This window comes from Hylobates moloch, unplaced genomic scaffold, assembly GCF_009828535.3.
Source record: "Hylobates moloch isolate HMO894 unplaced genomic scaffold, HMol_V3 SCAFFOLD_16, whole genome shotgun sequence".
NCBI lineage: Eukaryota > Metazoa > Chordata > Mammalia > Primates > Hylobatidae > Hylobates > Hylobates moloch.
Window position 1 is genome coordinate 65,987,535 of NW_026652291.1, and position 18,831 is coordinate 66,006,365.

Consider the following 18,831-nt stretch of genomic DNA (forward strand, 5'->3'; position numbering starts at 1 on the left):
CACCAGCTATCCTTATGATGTAAAAAAAACATACCACATGAAGATAGTTTTAAAAAATAGTACTGATGGCTATTTAATGATAAGCAAGTCATCTGTTCTGTCTTTCTATCCCAGTCTTCCCTAGAGGCAAACAGTTTTAACCAGCGTTTCTTGAGGGTTTCATTGTGATTTTGTGTCTTTTATATTTCTGTATTTTTATTCATCCATTCATTTGCTCAGAAAATATATATTGAGGACCTTCAACATAACAAGTTGGCTGGGCACCGATGGAACAACTATAAACAAGCCAGACAGCATCACTGTGTTGATGAAACTCACTCTCAAAGGGGAAAGAAAGTGCCTGAAGCAAGGACACTACATTGTGAACAATGCATAATGAGAGCTGGCATGCTTGTCAATGGAAGTCATACACAACATCTGCTTGAGTGGTGAGTGGTCAAGGGGTGGAAGAGGTTTCATAGGGAGGTGACATCTAAGCTAAGTCCTCAGGAATGAGTAAGTGTCTTGCAACAGAGGACAGTAGAAGTTCTGGGTTAAGTAGTGAGAAAAATATGTTCAAAGGCCCAGAATCCAAAGCACATAGAATTTTAAAGAATTAAAGTAATTCTGAACGAAGAATTCATTTCAAGAAGCAGGAGAGTGGAAATACCATGGAGGCTGAATAATTTCTTATTCAGATTTATTGATATTAAAGGGTGTGTGTGCTCGTGTGTGTGCATGCACACACTGTGGCTCAGGAGAGCCATTTAGATACCTGCATGTTAAAACCACGTTGATATTCATCACCCAGAATAATCTGGGGAAAAAGAAGGTTGATATTCTAGAAGGGGACACCAAGATGGGAGGGACAGGCAGCAATTTAAGAGTGATCAAAGAAGACTGATTTGGGTGACACCATGCCAGAAAAGTGGGATGGCATGGATATCACAAAATAGATTTCAGCAAGTATAAAGGGATCAGAAGTGTTAAATGTTTCTATATGGAATGTATTTTGATAGACTATCATCAATTAAAATACATGTATACCTTTCTAATTGTCTTGAACTACATACACATAACAAAGCATGGCTGTGCCTGGCCTGCTTCTTCGCATTGATGTCCACCAAAAAATCTTGCTGTGTTAAGCAGATGTCTTACTACACTGCAGGCTTTCTCCCATTGACACCCATGTGAGAACTCCAACATCTTCTTGTGTGGAAGCTTTGAGTGTTTTGTTTTGCAGTTGTGAAAGGCATAATGTTGGGCACTGCTCCTTCTATCAATGGTTGCCCTTTCCCTCAGCCCTCACATCTCCTAGGAGAGACTCCTTTAAGTCTTAAGCTTGAGTGTCATCTTTAGTGAAACGGTGCTTTCTTAGGAGATAAATCTGTAGATTTCTCATCTCTTCATTTTGAGTTAGCCTTGCAGTACTAGAAGAAATCCATCAGAATTTCTAGCATGTGGGTCACACTCTACCAATGTCCAATGATGGTACACATTTTTACACTATTAAAGTTTCATCCTATAGATTATTTCCAAGAAAACGTGAAAGAGAGATTATTAGAACAGGCATTGTCATTTTACCTGGAGATGTTCAACTGTTTTACTATATCAAACCTGATAGGTTCAATTTAGGACTCCACAAGTCAGCAAAATGACTTAACATTGCAGAGAGGTAAATTAAAATATATTACCTACAGATTAATGCAAACTAAACAATATTCTAGAATTCCAGTTAAGTTTCCCCTCACTTAGCCAGATAAAACCATGGACATGGCTCTTCTTGATCTCCTTCAGATCCCTTCTCCCCTTATTATTCCAGTTTCAGGGTCTCTGGCTGCTCCTCTTGTGCTTCACATACTTCCTGCAGAGAACTTGCTATATCATCATATTTGGTTCTTACATTAGTTGTCCAAATATTTTGAATCTCTCTAATTGCAGTTGCTCAATTCATGATTAAATTTACAAGGATGTTGCATTATACTTACAAGGATTTTTGTTCTTCTCCAGTATATGTTCTTATAAGACACTGGCTAGATCTCTTCATCTCGCCATTTTATTTTATGAATGTGGCATTTGGGCAGATGTCTTTCAGATTTTGGATTGAGAACAAACAGCCTTTAAAATCTCCACCAATAAGTCTGAGAAACTCTCTCTCAGGTTATTAGCCATCCACCCTATGAATGATAATCCAGTGTTTTATTGCTACCCAAGTGGGTGGGTCCACTATTCTTCCATCTGAGTCTCAATGGCAGCTCCTCAGAAAAGCCTTCCCTGACCACCTTGTTTGAGCAAGCACTCTCGTAGTGTCTTGCCTATTATTACACAATGCTTATTTTCTTCATAGAACTAAGCATCATTTGTAATCATTCGTTGCTTTTTTGTTTGTTTGTTTCTCTCACTGACCTTTAAGTTGTGTGGGTACAAAAATGGTAACTTTTGGATTGCTACCGTATTCTAGATAATGCATCTTTAGAATGTCTTGATATTTAAAATGTATTTGTTCAATAAATGAAGGAACAAATACGTTGTGTAGAATGGCATATGTTGGTGATATGGTTTGGGTCTGTGTCCCTACCCAAATCTCATGTTGAATTATAATCCCCAATGTTGGAGGAGGGCCCTGGTGGTAGGTGATTGGATCATGGAGGTGGATTTCCCCCTTACTGTTCTCATAATCCTGAATGAGTTCTCATGAGATCTGGTTGTTTAACAGTGTGTAGCACGTCCCTCTTCACTCTCTTCCTCCCTGTCTGGACATTTAAGAGGTACCTGCTTCCCCTTTGCTTTCCACCATGATTGTAAGTTTCCTGAGGCCTCCCTAGCCATGCTTCCTGTACAGCCTGTGGAATTGTGGGTAAATTAAACCTCTTCTTTACACATTATCCAGTCTCAGGTAATTCTTTATAACAATGCAAGAATGGACTAATAGAGTTGGAGATAACACATCTCCAGCTATGTATTTAATTTTCAATAAATCAACTTAAAATTTTATTAAGCAACCATGACCGTATGTGATTTTTGGAATATACTATCAAAAGTAAAATATCTATGGAATAAAACAAGACGTGTATGCTAACAGTTAAATGCCTTAGTTGGAAATAAGAGGGCATCTTATGTTTTATTTTAGATGAAATTAATTGAGCAATAAGTTGATAGGAGCCTTTTCAGTCTGAGGTATATAGAGGTGCCTGTTCACCCACTAACATTCTCATACAGTTTAAAATCTGATTAAAAATGCACTCCTCATAATTTAATTAGGCTTTTAGAAAGTTAACACGTCACCAGCATACCATACTCATTAATGAGCAATTATATATGAGAAAAACAACGTGGTCCAGTAAAAAGGTCCATGATTTGAAGATAGGTATTCAACCATCCCTCTACCCATCTACCCATCAATCCTGCACTACTCTTTTCATTCAAGAAACACACTGACATATTCAATGACCACAGTTACATGCTGTGCCACTTGCTAGATTTGAAAGGATAATGTTCTACATACTAGATATGTACTCTGGGCAATTACTTAATATCCTCAGTTACAATATATTATGAATGATTGTAAGAAAAGATATATAATTAAAGCACAGCACCTGATGCTCAAAAAGATCATGAGAATGCCTTTAGTTTTCCAAGAAGATTTTAATTCTATGGTTACATCATGGAATCTACATACAAGGAATTCCAAAAGTGAAACAACATTGGCTGGCAATTTTTAAAATTTATTTTAAAAACTAATATTTACAAACTAATTACAACATAATTGGATGGCTAGAGAAACTTAAAGTTTACCATTTTTGATGATAACTCAAATCAGAAGCCTTGAGTATTACTTGTGGGCCATCTAATTTGACATTTTTTGATAAAAAGGCAAAAATGAAAACCAACATTGGATAAGAAATGTATAGAACAAACATACCAGTTTTCTCTATCTCTAGGTGGACTCTAAGGGAATGAAAGAGTATTGCTTTTTCAGTAGGAGCTTTGCCTTTTGCTAAATCTTTCCAAGCTGTCAACTTTTGCTATTGCTTGAAATTTGAGTACTGCTGCTTTATACTTATCATTTTTCAGCATCTTCTAGCAATGATGTGCAAAAGACAAATAATTCTGATGAAGACATTGTAGAATTTCTCAAAAAATAAATAAATTGCTCATTTTAAGAATATAAATAATTAAAATCAAGCATATATTTTTGCTATTCAAAACTCTGTATTATTTCCCTTGTATAGTAGCCAGATAAATTATGAAAGAAATCTTTCCTTTAAAAATTTTTAAAATTTCCTTCTCTAATATTTCAAACAATGAGAAAACTACTAAAAGTCATATGCCAGATATGAATGTTAATATTTTGCCATGTTTACTCCTGCCTCAGCCTCCCAAAGTGCTGGGAAAACAGGCATGATTCATTGCACCTTTGATTCATTGTTTTCTTAAAAAAGGAAATAAAGGGACACAAATGAAGTTATAGACTCATTTCTTCCAATCCATTACCTTCCCTCTCTTCCAAGAGACAAATGTTGTCATAAAACTGATACCATTTTAAAAATATTTTCTGTATATGTATGTATCTATAAACTATATATTCTACTATTTTTGTGTTTAATATTATTCATAAGTGGTGTGATTCTAAATTTTATATTTTGTAATTTTATTATTTTTTTACGTTGCATTTTGAGGTGTATCGATGTTGCTACATGTAGATAAAGTTACTCATTTTAACTTCTAGATTCCACTATTTCTCTGTATGCATAAATCTGAGACAATAAATTTGTTTCTATTCTATCACTTTAAAAACAGTGTTGCAATGAACACCATGGATTTGTCTTTAGGTACACATGTGCGAGAGTTTCTCAAGAAAGACCACATGCCTGTAGTCCAAGCTACTCAGAAGGCTAAGGTGGGAGGATACATTGAGGCTGGGAGGCTGAGACTGCTGCTTGGGTGACAGAATGAGACTCTGTCAAAAAAAAAAAAAGAAGAAGAAAGAGAGAAAGAAAGAAAAAAAGAAGAAAGAGAGAGAAAGAAAAAGAAAGAAAAAAGGGAGGGAGGGAGTAGGAAAGGAGGGAGGGAGGAAGGAGAGAGAGAAAAAGAGAAAGAATGAAAGAAAGAGAGAAAGAGAGAAAGGGAAAGAAAGAAAGAGAGAGAGGGAAGGAGAGAGGGAGGAAGGAGAGAGAAGAAAGAAAAAAGAAAGAGAGAGAAAAAGGGAGAAAGAAAGAAGGAAGGAGGGAAAGAAAGAAAGAGACAGAAAGAAGGAAAGGAAAGGAAGAAAGAAAGAGAAAGAAAGAAAGAAAAGAAAGAAAGGAAAGAGAGAGAGAGATCGGAAGAAAGAAAGGAAGAAAAGTAAGAAAGACACAGGTATTGGTGGTTGTCAGATCTAGGGTATGTATGTTTTTAAATATGCTGATTTGCCTTTCCATCAGGCTGTATAGAGGTTCTGTTTTCCCCACATCTTCTCAATAGTTCGTGTGACAGGCTATTGTGAATGGTTTCCTACTGTCATCTAATTGATCATTTCACAAATACTAGTGAGGCTTAACAAATTTTTATGTGATTATTTGTCATTTTCTATTCTGCTTCTGTGAATTTCCTGATGTCCCTTTTTCAATTGGGTTGTTCTTTTTAATTTGTAGGAATTTTATTTTATGTGGAATATTAACAGACTGCAAGTTATATGGGCAAAAACATAATTTTCAGTTTGTAACAGGTCTTTTCATTTTTATTATAATGGTCTTTGTCATAAAAAAGTTATTTCAATTTTAATGCAAGATTGCGTTTTGTGTGCATGTGTTTATATCCTGTAGCTATTTTAGAAAACCCTTGCCAATATCAGGAATGAAAATAAGAATTCTTTTTTTTCTAAAAATAAGGCATCTAGATTTTTAATCCATTTAGATTTTATTTTTGAGTCAGCATTTTTTCCGTATGGATAGCCAATTGTTCTGGCACCATTTATTGGCTGATCTATTCTTTCGCCACTGATTTGTAATGCCACCTCTGTTTTTACTATTGTAGTTTTATATTTTATACATTTCTTCTTTTCTAGTTTATCTTATACTATATTCATTCCCTGAGTTTCTTACACTTTTATTCCTATTACACTTATTATCCATGTCCCCCACAATGCTTCATTATGGATATTTCAAACATACAGAAAAGTTGAAAGAATAGTACAGTGAATACTGTATACTCACCAACTAGATTCTACAGCTAAATTTTGCTGTATTTGCCGTATCGTGTATTTAGCCATGTATTCATACCTATATCCATTTCTATGCCTCTTTTTTAATGCATTTCAAAATAACTTGCATCCTTAAAACCTCAGCATGCATGGCATTAACTAGAGTTTAGTAACTACTTTTTTAAAAATAACACTATACACATTGAAATGCAAAAAATTTACCATTCTGTGAGTTTTTTTTTTTTTTTTTTTTTTGAGACAGAGTGTCGCTCTGTCGCCCAGGCTGGAGTGCAGTGGCGCGATCTCGGCTCGCTGCAAGCTCCGCCTCCCGGGTTCACCCCATTCTCCTGCCTCAGCCTCTCCGAGTAGCTGGGACTACAGGCGCCCGCCACCACGCCCGGCTAAATTTTTTTTTTTTGTATTTTTAGTAGAGGCGGGGTTTCACCGTGGTCTCGATCTCCTGACCTCGTGATCTGCCCGCCTCGGCCTCCCAAAGTGCTGGGATTACAAGCGTGAGCCACCACGCCCGGCCCATTCTGTGAGTTTTAACTGATGCTTACACCTGTGAACCCAAACCCTATCATTATATACAATATTATCATCTTAGAAATTTCCCTTTTGTTCTTTTTCAATTAATCCTCTCAAATTTAAATACTCTTCTGATTTTTTTCCATAATGGATTATTTTAGCATTTTCTAGAACTTCCTATAAGTGGAATTATAGCATGTACTTTTTTTTTGGTTTTTTTTGTGGTTTTTTTTTTTTTGGAGACGGAGTTTTGCTCTTGTCACCCACGCTGGAGTGCGGTGGCACGATCTCAGCTGACTGCAGCCTCGGCCTCCCGGGTTAATGCCTGCCATTCTCCTGCCTCAGCCTCCCAAGTAGCTGGGATTACAGGCACCCACCACTACACCTAGCTGATTTTTGTATTTTTAGTAGAAACAGGGTTTCACCATGTTGGCCAGGCTGGTCTCGAACTGCTGACCTCAGGTGATTTACCTCCCTTGGCCTCTCAAAGTGCTGGGATTACAGGTGTGAGCCACTGCGCCCGGCCAGTATGTACTCTTATGAAATATTTTCTTTACTCAGCATAATATATTTTAGATTTATTCATGTTTCACCTATCAGGAGTTTGTTCATTTTGGGTTGCTGAGTAGTATTATGATGTATGAATATGCTTCAGTTCTATTCTTTCTCCATTTGATGGACATTTGGGCTGCTTTCAGCTCTGGGCTATCATGAATAAAGCTTTGATAAACATTCTTGTACAACTCTATTTGTGGGTATATGCTTTCAATTCAATTAGAATTATATCCAAGAGTGGAAGTGTCAGATTAAAGGGGAGGCATTTGTAAAACTGCCAAATTTTTACAAAAGGTTTATATTATTTTATATTCCTATCAGGAAAAAGATAGAGTTCTGGTTGCTCCTTGTCCCTTCAACATTTGATATTGTCATTTTTTTTCTCTCACTCTTCCTTTTTTTTTTCTTTCTATTCCAGTGGTCATATAATGATATCTCATCATAGTCTTAATAAGCATTTTCTCAATGGCTCATAATGTGGCTATTTTTTCATATGTCTGTTCAAATCTTTTGGTTATATTTGAAGTGGGTCGTTTGCCTTTTTATTTTTGGGCAGTGGGTATTTTTTATATATCCTGTATACAAATCCTTTTTCAGGTGCATGTTCTGCCAATATTTCTCCCAGTTAATGAGTTCCCTACTAATTTTCTTAAATCGTGAATTTTAGTGAGTGCAAGTTTTTAATTTCAAGAAGTCGAATGAATTTTCTAAGCCTGCCATTACAAAGCACTACAAACTGAATGGTTAAAACAACAAATGATATTATCTCACGGTCTGGAGGCAAAAAACGGCAAATCAAGATGTTGGCAAGGTTCCTTTTTTCTGAGGGATCTATCTGAGGGAGAATCTGCTCCATGCCTCTCTCCTACCTTCTGGTGACTGCCAGCATTGCTTGGCATTCTTTGGCTTACAGAGGTATCACAACAATCTCTGCTTCTGTCTTCACATGCCATTCTCTCAGTTTGTTTGTCTCTTCTCATAATTGTCATCTTAAGGACACAGGACAGAGGATTAGGGGCCTATGTATCCTCTTTCAGTATGACCTCATCTTAATTAGTTACATCTCTCATGATGTTATTTCCAAATAAGGCCTTTTTTCCTTTTATGATCACTGTTATCTCTGTGCTGAGGAAACATTGCTTCCTTTAAGTTAGAAAGATATTTCCCTTATGTACTGCATTTTTGCATTATTTTTTCTTTTGGATTACCTTATACCAAATTAATTATATTTCATAAATTCTGTCTTTCTCTGTGAAGTTTGGAAGCTCTACATCTTTCCTTTTTTTAGTGGATAATTTTAACTTCTACAAAGTTCTTGACTCAACAAGTCTGAAATTCATTACTACTGTAGCCTTATCCCAAGAATAATATAAACTTAGAACATTTTATCTGCAATCATTTCTCTCATTTTCTGTAAGTTTTGTTGCCCTATATTTTAGTTCTACTTTGTTTCATGCCCGCCAAAGTTGGAAATTCATATTATTATTATTTCATAAAGTACATGCTCTTTTAGACTTACCCACACAGTAAATTCTTTACTCTTGATTTCCGCATTTCTAGCTGTACTTCTGGATTCACTTTCCCTCTTGAATTATTGTTTACAAATTCATACAGCAAGGATCTATTAGGGGCATATGTTTAAGTTGTCCTCATTACTGCTCTCTTAACAATTAAGCATTTGGCTGTTTTGCACAGATCTTTTCCCTGTTTTTAAAATTTGGAGGTCTATTGTTTGATGATTTTTCTTTTGTAAGCAGTCTGCCTTCTAAATCTGATTGCTTTTAAAATCAGCCCTTTATATTTGTTCTTTCTCTTTGATATTAAGATCTTACCTCATTTTTTTTTTTTTTTACTTAGGAAGTCTAAATATGCATTAATCTATCTGCTGGAGACTTTTTGTTCTTCCTGACTCTAAGAATACTTGTCATCTATCACATCTGCAAAATTCTTAAGACATTGTCTTTTCATTACTTCTCCCTAACTCTGTATTCTATTCTAAAACTTCATATATCTATATATCTTTTCCTTCTATCACTCATGCCACTTAACTTCTTTAATAATTTCTATAAATCATATATCTATGTTGTGTTCGATTAATTTCTTCAGAGACATTTTCCAATTTGCTAATTAGCCCTTCAACTGTGTCCAATATTTTCCATGACACATCTTTCACAATTTACATTTTGATTGCTGTATTTCTCATTTCTCAAAGTGATTTTTTTTTCTTTTTCAGATGATCTTGTTCTTTTTTCATCATCTTGTTCTTTTATTAAGGTTTTTCTTTTTAAAATCTTTCATAATTGCAAAACATCTTATTTTAAAATCTTCATCAGATTGCTCCAGCATATGAAGTTATTGGTCTCTAGTCCCATTTGGTGTGTGTATGCTTGACATTGTTTCTTTTTCAGGATGGATTATTTTCTGTTTGTTTCTTCCTTTATGTGTGAGACTTCCTTCCAGGCTGAGTTGTGAGAATGTCCATCTGGAGTTTTGCATTTTTATTTTCTTCTGCTAAATTGGCCAAGGCACTACTAGCCTTATTTTCTTTCTTTTCTTTTCTTTTCTTCTTTTTTTTTTTTTTTTAAAGCTTCATGGTTTCTAAATCATATAAGGCCCCATTTGAAGGCAAATGTCTCCAGAGAAATTTTGAGTAGTTATCCACTAAATGCTTTGAATATGTTAATTATTCTTACATATATTTAACAAACCTGTGAGGTGGAGACCATTATCATCATCTCCATACTCAGATGGGAAAACTATGCAGTTGAAATATTAGGGAAAATGTTTGAAGCAGCACATCCACTGAGTGATCAAGGCTTGAGCTTTCCAATCTATATTCCAAACCCATACCCTTAGTCACTGTGCTATGCTTTGTTGCTAGTCAGGCAAACAGTTCAGCCCCCCAAACATCCCTTTATGTCTATCAATCACTCTTCAGGAAGGCAATTGTATACATTTAAATTTTCTACATATTGATTTAGCCAAAAATCTAAAAAAGGATGATTATTCCCAAGCAACTGTTGAATTTGATATTTGTTTCTCCATTACAGCTATTTCATTCTCTATATATTTTAAGATATTTGTACCACAAAATGAAAATGGGTGTACAGGCTCTGAAACCACTCAATGTTAGTGGTCACGAACTGTTGTTGGCTGTATTTCATGCCATTCTCAATCACCTCTCGTCCCAGTGTGATACTCCAGTGCTATCATGCATCTTTCACTGGAAAGAGCAGCTATCCTGTATCTCATTTTAAATATCAATGCTTTTATTCTCATTTCAATTCTTAGCTGGAAATGTTATTTTTCATTTCATTATACTTTTAATTTTTATTTTTCCTCTCCTGTTATCCATTGTTTAATTCTTTCCTTGAATTACTTACAGTTATTTTTTAAGGCACTTAAATATTCAATATGAAATAAAATTGTTCTCTTTTCAATGACACTGTGTAGAGCATAATCATTTGCCTCCAGACTCTATCCAAGTTTGCTTTCATTTTTCATATAAATTGTCTAAAAGCAACTCAGCTATGTTAATGACTATATCATATAGCATTCCTTCATTAAGATTTAATAAGTGTCTGTGGAATAATGAAGAACTTTTGTTGACATTTTGATACCATGTATGTAAAAAGCTGTCACTTACAGATATTTCGGAATCTATCTAAAGAGTTTACTGTGAGCAAAACAAAACATTTAAGGAAATTTTAAAAAACTAAGCCTTGGAAATTGTGGTGCCCAAGAGAGGGAAAAAACTGGAATAGAGCACATTTATCAGAGCTATTTAAATGTTCTCAAACAACCCAGTTATTTATTGCTCTGATTTGGACTACCTGTTTTTCTCTTTGAAGAACCACAATATATGATTTATAATTACCATTTGACAAATAAATACAGTAGGTGATCTTAGTTTGAAAATATAAAACATATCTTCTCTGATATTGTGTTAGAAATTATTATTTTATTTTTTATTTATGAAAAAGAAATTCATTTATTTCTTTATGAAAATTGTTATTTCTTTATGAAAATTCATTTAAAACAGTCTAGAGATGTAAATATTTTTCTATTAAATCTAAAAGACATAATTTTACCAATGATAAATTTGATCACAGTATTTAATTTATTCCAATTAAAGTCCAGAAAAACCTACTTTCTGCAAAGACGTTATCTTTTTAAATCTGTTGTTCATATATTATTATTATTATATTATTATTTTTTTTTTTGAGACGGAGTCTCGCTCTTTCACCCAGGCCAGACTGCAGTGGCGCTATCTCGGCTCACTGCAAGCTCCGCCTCCTGGGTTTACGCCATTCTCCTGCCTCAGCCTCCTGAGTAGCTGGAATTACAGGCACCCCACCATGCCTGGCTAATTTTTTGTATTTTTAGTAGAGACGGGGTTTCACCATGTAAGCCAAGATGGTCTCGATTTCCTGACCTCGTGATCCGCCCGCCTCGGCCTCCCCAAGTGCTGGGATTACAGGCCATATATTAATTTTTTGAATGAGATATGATGACCACTAACATTAACTTTTATTGTAGTCGTAAATATAGTGGCAAGATATATAATGATCTATTAAAATATTTTCTGAAGCTTAGCAATGAAGTGATACATTTACTAGGTATTATTTACGTTGTTAAACTCTAACAGTTCTTCAACATTTGAATAACTAAATAATGATATGGTTTGCCATATGTTTCCATTTAATGAAGCCTTGTATTGATACTTAAATGCTTCATTAAGTCACAAGCTGCCAAAATAAGTAGTTTTTCTCTTGTCATAAATGTGACATGGTTTAACTAAAAAGTCTTGTCATTTTAAAAATTAAGAATGCTTTTATTCTGCATATGTTATAAGCAACATTTCTCTCAATATTTCAGGTTTAAGTACAAAACATTTTTAGGAAGCTGACATTGTAGTTTGGGAATTTTTGTGCACAATTTTCTTGTCAGTAGAAGGTTGTATGAGTTGTTATAACTATCATTTCATCATAAACTAAACAAAGTTTATATGCCATTTTCAAAAGCTTCTTGAAGTGACACCTGTTTCATTAACAACAACAATAATAATAAGCTTAAAAAGTCCTTGTCTGAGCTGTAAACACCAAATAAAAACTGTAATTTCACCGAAATCATATTTTTAATGCATCAAGTTGCCTTGAAAATGACAAGTTCAAAAAATGACAAGTTTAGCTATTCTGAAAGAACACATGTGGCTTGCAACAATTAATATCAGAATTTGCCTTTTTACCTGGCCTATGAAAAACCAAAGACTGACTTTATGACACAATCATTTTTGTACATGTACATAAGGTCTAATTGATGTTTATTTTGAGCAAAAAGGAAGCATTGTGATCTTGATATATACAGTTTTCTAGATTAGGTTGGATAGGAGAAAGTTCAAGCATGAATAAGTGATTATTTCCAGGTTGGTTCATCAAACATGGCTACTTAAAAGATCATATGTTGCCACTGAAAAAAATATATATTTTGCAAAACCAAATTTTCAGATGAAATGAGGCATTGCCATGTTTCAGTATTGATTTTTGATACATGTGTTTGAGTAGATAGGAAATGTTACTTGAAACTTTAAAGAATATGGAATCAGTAAAAATTATCAAGGACTCTGAAGCTTAATCATTTCTTTTTCAAGTGTAATTCATGTAATTTATTTTAATTTAGATCCTCAAATAGAAATGTTTTTTTAAAACTATTAAACTATATATTTTTATTTAACCTGTAAAAATTATATTTACCTTCTTTCTTTTCTTTATGTATTCATTACTACAAATTACCTCTCAGCCCCTACTAATATGATATGAAAACATGGTATTTGTTTGCAGAAGAAAAGAAATAGAAATATATATGGAATAAAATCTCAAATGCCTATGGGATAGCCAGTAATATAATACTGGTATAAAATAAGAGACTTTAGTAGAGTCTGTGGGTAAATGCTCTGACTAAATGCATTGAAGTCAAAACAGCAGATGAGACAATATGGCAACCACAATATTTAAGCAAAACAAAACATATTTGTAGTTTCAATTTGGACCCAAAGGCCACCCGTTTTTATCCCTGGCATAGAGATTTCCAACTAATAAACACTGGTAATACATAATTTACATTATAATACTATATCCAATGTTCTCTTCAATATACTATTCATTTATGTTATACTAAATAGTTGTCATTTTTCTAATTTTTATTTTTGTTTTTTTTTCTGTCTCTCCATACCACAGTGCCTAACACTACCAATGAACTGTAAAAATAAATAGCAAACCATAGGGTGGAAATAAAAGCAGCATTATTTTCAGTAGACACCAACATGTTTCTCATTAAGAGTCATAACAGCATTCTTATTGTTTTCTGTAGTATCATCTAACTCATTGATATATACATATGTCACTACTAGAGAAGGTCCAACTTGAGCCCAACATGCCATAGGAGATGCTTGTTTCTAATTATGTATCTACTAAATTCATCATTATTTTATGCAAATTTATTCATTCTTTCATCAAGGTTGGTATGGTAGAAAGTGCCCAACACCTTGATGAAATGCAAGTTTGATCAATTAACCCAGTAAGCTTATCAGGAAAGGAAATGAGATTTGTTTTCTATAATATGCTATATTATATCAATTATGATATAATTTGTTTGATATATATACTCTCACCATGGCATACAACACTTGCTATGAAGTGTTGTCTCTCAGGAAGCCCACAGTTCAATGTTGGAGGCTAAGTGATAAACAGTAAGAATGCACAAAATAGTGAGTCATATTAATAGCATGCACATGATGCCATGGGAATAGAGAGTTCATATGCACAACTCTTATAAAAAGAGTCCAGAATAGTATCTCAAGGGTTTAAATAAGGTATGGTATAATGCATTCAGTTTTCTGGTTACTTTTGTAGAAATTTGAAAGAGAAAATTTGTTTAAAAAGTCAATTAAGACCGTGGGTCCTGAAACTGGTGGTTCATTAGAATCACCTAGGTATTATTTAAAACTACAGCCCCCAACCTTGTTGATTCCAGTTTGGTAGGTAGGGAGGTGATTTCTAAAATATGAAGTATTTAGGACTTTGTTCAGGTGATTACTTTCAGGGACTGGTTATTCAAAATGTGCTGTACAGTTTAGTAGCAAGTGTCTCACCTGGAAGCTTGTTAGAAATGCAATAACTGAGGCCTTATAATAGACTTACTGAATCTGAATCAGCATGTTCACAGAGTTGCAGATGGTTTGTGTGCATGTTACAATGTCAGATGCTCTGGATTAAGATGCTGGGAAGCCTGATAGACCCTGAATGGGACTGTGACTAAGACTTTCTCTTGTTAGATTCCAGAGGTGACCAGAGACTGACTAAAATGGGCCCAAGTCTTGAGATTGACATTGACTCCAGAATGCCAAAGTACTACTACTTCACCATGAGAAATGTCACCTGTCACAAAGTCCAGAGTATTCAGATCAACATAATTAGCATCTTCTCTTCTAATGGGGCCAACTATCTGGAAAGCCAAATTACAATCAGAATAAATTTAGAGGACCTTCCCCAAAGTCATTAGTGAGGATAGCTAGAGGAACGTTGCTCATGTAGCCACTGAATGGAAATAACCCTTTGGCCAAGACTCTCCTCTGGAGAGTGTAAATTGTGTGATGGCGAAGTTCTTTATCTGATCCCTTTTGTGTGTGTACTCCACTGTTTATCTTCTGTAGAGAGCTTCATTTCTTTCTCTTTAGCTGTATGAACCACAGCCTTAATACTGATAGCTGCCTGTTAAATATACTTACAAGGTACTAACTGACCAGGTCACCTGATTAAAAGAAATAATTATTTTTCATTATATTCTCTTAATTCAGTGCTTTTGGGGCTTGCCGTATTTCACCTGGGTGTTGGTTTTATAGTTTCAATTACATCTTTATCATTTCAACATTTGGGGGGAATTCTTCAGTGTAATTCTCAAGTATTAATTAGTATATTTTCCAAGATTATTAATGCTTACAAAATATTTATTTAATAATGCTTTTGAATGGATAAAGACAGAGAGAATCTCAGTAATTGGGCAAAATGAAAAGAGTGCGATTAAGTTACTTCAGATTTATTTTTATTAATCTCTCCTTTGTGCTGTTGAGTTTAGCAATGAGAAATTTTAAAGGAGATCAGAGATAGATAATTAACTATTCTCTATTTTCTTGTTTCTAAAGTTTAAAAAATATGTTCTCAGCAACACAAATATTAATTAGATGCTAATTAATAATTTTACCCATGAAACATTTACAAAACAAATATGCAAATCCTCATAAACCAACTTACACTCTAGTGATAATTAGGCTATCATCATATTCAGGAGAATTCTGATGAATGCATAAGATTTTAAGAGTATGACCTAATGCTAATATGGTGAAAACTTAAAATTTTTTAAATATTGTTTCTCTCTGTAGCTTATAAGAATACATTTGTAAGACTCATATTTAAATTAATTTTATACTTCAGTATTTCATTTAATCTTTGAAACTACAGCCACCAGTCTGATCTAGTTTAATGATTCTTAACAGTTTTGTTTCATGAACTCCTTTGAGAATATAATGAAAGCTGTAAATCACTCAACAGTAAGAAATGTATTGTTTGTGGAAACAGAATTTTCCACACAGTATAGATTGTTCAAAGCTTCTATAAAGTCATACATGGATTTCATATGTACAACTCTAATATATGTGGGAATTAGGAGATCAGGCATCTAATCCTAGATGAATATTAATGAGTATATGATCAATAATCTACTTTATCTCTGAATATAATTCTTGATCCATAAAATTACATAGTAGATTTCTAAGGTACTCTTCAGCTCTGAGAAAATGGATACTAAATTTAACTCTTAAATGTAGAGGTACAGTGATTACCTTCTTAAAAATACAAATGCACCAACTTAGATTTCAGATGAATGTTGTCTTTCAAAGTGCTCACCCTGGGAGACCATCTGATTACTCTGGAGATATGGCAACATCACTCAACAGAAGAAACATATCTCAAAATATTATAAGAATTATCTTTTGTAGTTACCAGCCACAGAAGCTTTTTGCAATTTAGTATAGTGAAAACACTTCGCAGAAAAATTGCTGAACAACTGTTGGGATTCTTTGAATCCCACTGAAAATCGGGAAGCACCAAAAGACTGACGCCGGGCAATACTACAATATCTTTTTCAAGAGCGAAGGTGGTGTTACAGAATATGGATAATGAATTTGATATTCATAATTGATCAAATCCAGATTGTATTATTAAACAGATACTTTCAAAACAACTATGTACTAGGAGTCAGAGAAGATTAACTTAGAACAAATTATACCAAACAAATCTCATTTCCTTTCCTGATAAGGTTACTAGGTGAATTGATCAAACTTGCACTTCAGCATGGTGTTGGGCAGTTTCTATCATACCAACCTCGATAAAAGAATGAATAAATTTGCATAAAAGAATAATGAAGTTAGTAGATTCATAATTAGAAACAAGCATCTCCTATGGCATGTTGGGCTCAAGATGGGCCTTCTTTATCAATGGTATGTGTCTACATCAATGAGTTAGGTTATACTACAGATAACAAGTTGATAGAAGGCCGAATCCAACAAATGATAGAATTAGTACCTTTAAACACTTTAGTAGAAGGAAAATTAACTGATTTTTAACATAGTACGTATATTTTTTAAAATGAACATACTACTTTCTACTTAAATCCAGACAATAAATGACAGATATACAAATTTCAAGCATTCATTAAATATTTATTGGGCAGTAACTATATGCCAAGAGTTGTGACCCACACTGCAAAATATCTTGGTACTTCCACCATGGGATGCAACACTTGCTATAAAGTGTTGTCCCTCAGAAAGCCCACAATTTAATGTTGGAGGCTAAGTGATAAACAGTAAGAATGCACACAATAGTAAGTCATATAATACTATGCAGATGTTACTATGGGAATAGAGAGCACAAAGGTTTAAATTTGACTTACTGGGTGAGTCAGAGAGTGCTTCACAAAGATTATGGTATTTGAGCTCTGTTCAATAAAAGTTTGCCAAATGGATAAGGATTAAAGAAGGGATAGGGAAGTCTGGCAGGGAGGACATTCCAGGCAGAGGAGATGCCAGCTACAAAGAGATGGAAACACCCAAATGTCCATCAATGGTAGACTGGATTAAGAAAATGTGGCACATAGGCCAGGCGTGGTGGCTCAGGCCTGTAATCCCAGCACTTTGGGAGGCCAAGGCGGGTGGATCATGAGGTCAGGAGATCGAGACCATCCTGGCTAACACAGTGAAACCCTGTCTCTACTAAAAATATAAAAAAAAAATTAGCCGGGCGTGGTGGCGGGCACCTGTAGTCCCAGCTACTCGGGAGGTTGAGGTAGGAGAATGGCATGAACCCAGGAGGCGGAGCTGGTAGTGAGCCGAGACCGTGCCACTGAACTCCAGCCTGGGAGACACAGCGAGACCTCATCTCAAAAAAAAAAGAAGAAGAAAATGTGACACATATACACCATGGAATACTATGCAGCCATAAAAACGGATGAGTTCATGTCCTTTGTAGGGACGTGGATAAGCTGGAAACCATCATTCTCAGCAAACTATCGCAGGGACAAAAAACCAAACATTGCATGTTCTCACTCATAGGTGGGAATTGAACAATGAGAGCACTCAGACACAGGAAGGGGAACATCACATACTGGGGTCCTGTCGTGGGGTGGGGGGAGGGGGGAGGGATGGCACTGGGAGATATACCTAAATGACGAGTTAATGGGTGCAGCACACCAACATGGCACATGTATACATATGTAACAAACCTGCACATTGTGCACATGTACCCTAGAACTTAAAAGTATAATAATAATAAAAAAGTGGTGTCAGAGATAGGCTGCTGGGGACAGACAACTAAGGAAATCAGAGAATTAGAAACTTTAAATCTTGACTGGGCATGGTGGCTCACACCTGTAATCCCAGCACTTTGGGAGGCCAAGGTGTGCAGATCACCTGAGGTCGGGAGTTCAAGACCAGCCTGGCCAACATGGCGAAACCCCATCTCTACTAAAAATATAAAAATTAGTTGGGCGTGGTGTCGGGCACCTGTAATCCCAGTTACTAGGGAGGCTAAGGCAGGAGAATTGCTTGAATCCAGGAGGCAGAGGTTGCAGTGAGCCAAGATTGCACCACTGCACTCCAGCCTGGGTGACAAGAGCAAGACTCTGTCTCAAAAATAAATAAATAAATAAATAAATAAATAAATAAATAAATAAATAAGAAAAACATAAAAAAAAAAAGAAATGGAAACATGGTGCATTTACGGGAACTGCAAAGAGTTCCAAATAAATTCAAGAGAGTAGAGAAAGTGTAGGCAAGCTAGAAAGTGTAGATTAAAAATTATTGACTTTTTAAGTGGGGAAAGGAGTAGAAGGGAATTAAATTTTAGTTAATTCCTATTCTATACAGGCATTCGATTAGATGCTTTTCACTCATTGACCTCAATCCACTGTAACATTGTTAATGGAGAAACCATTATTAACGGGGAATTATTCCTGTTTTGAAAAGAGAGAAATTGAAG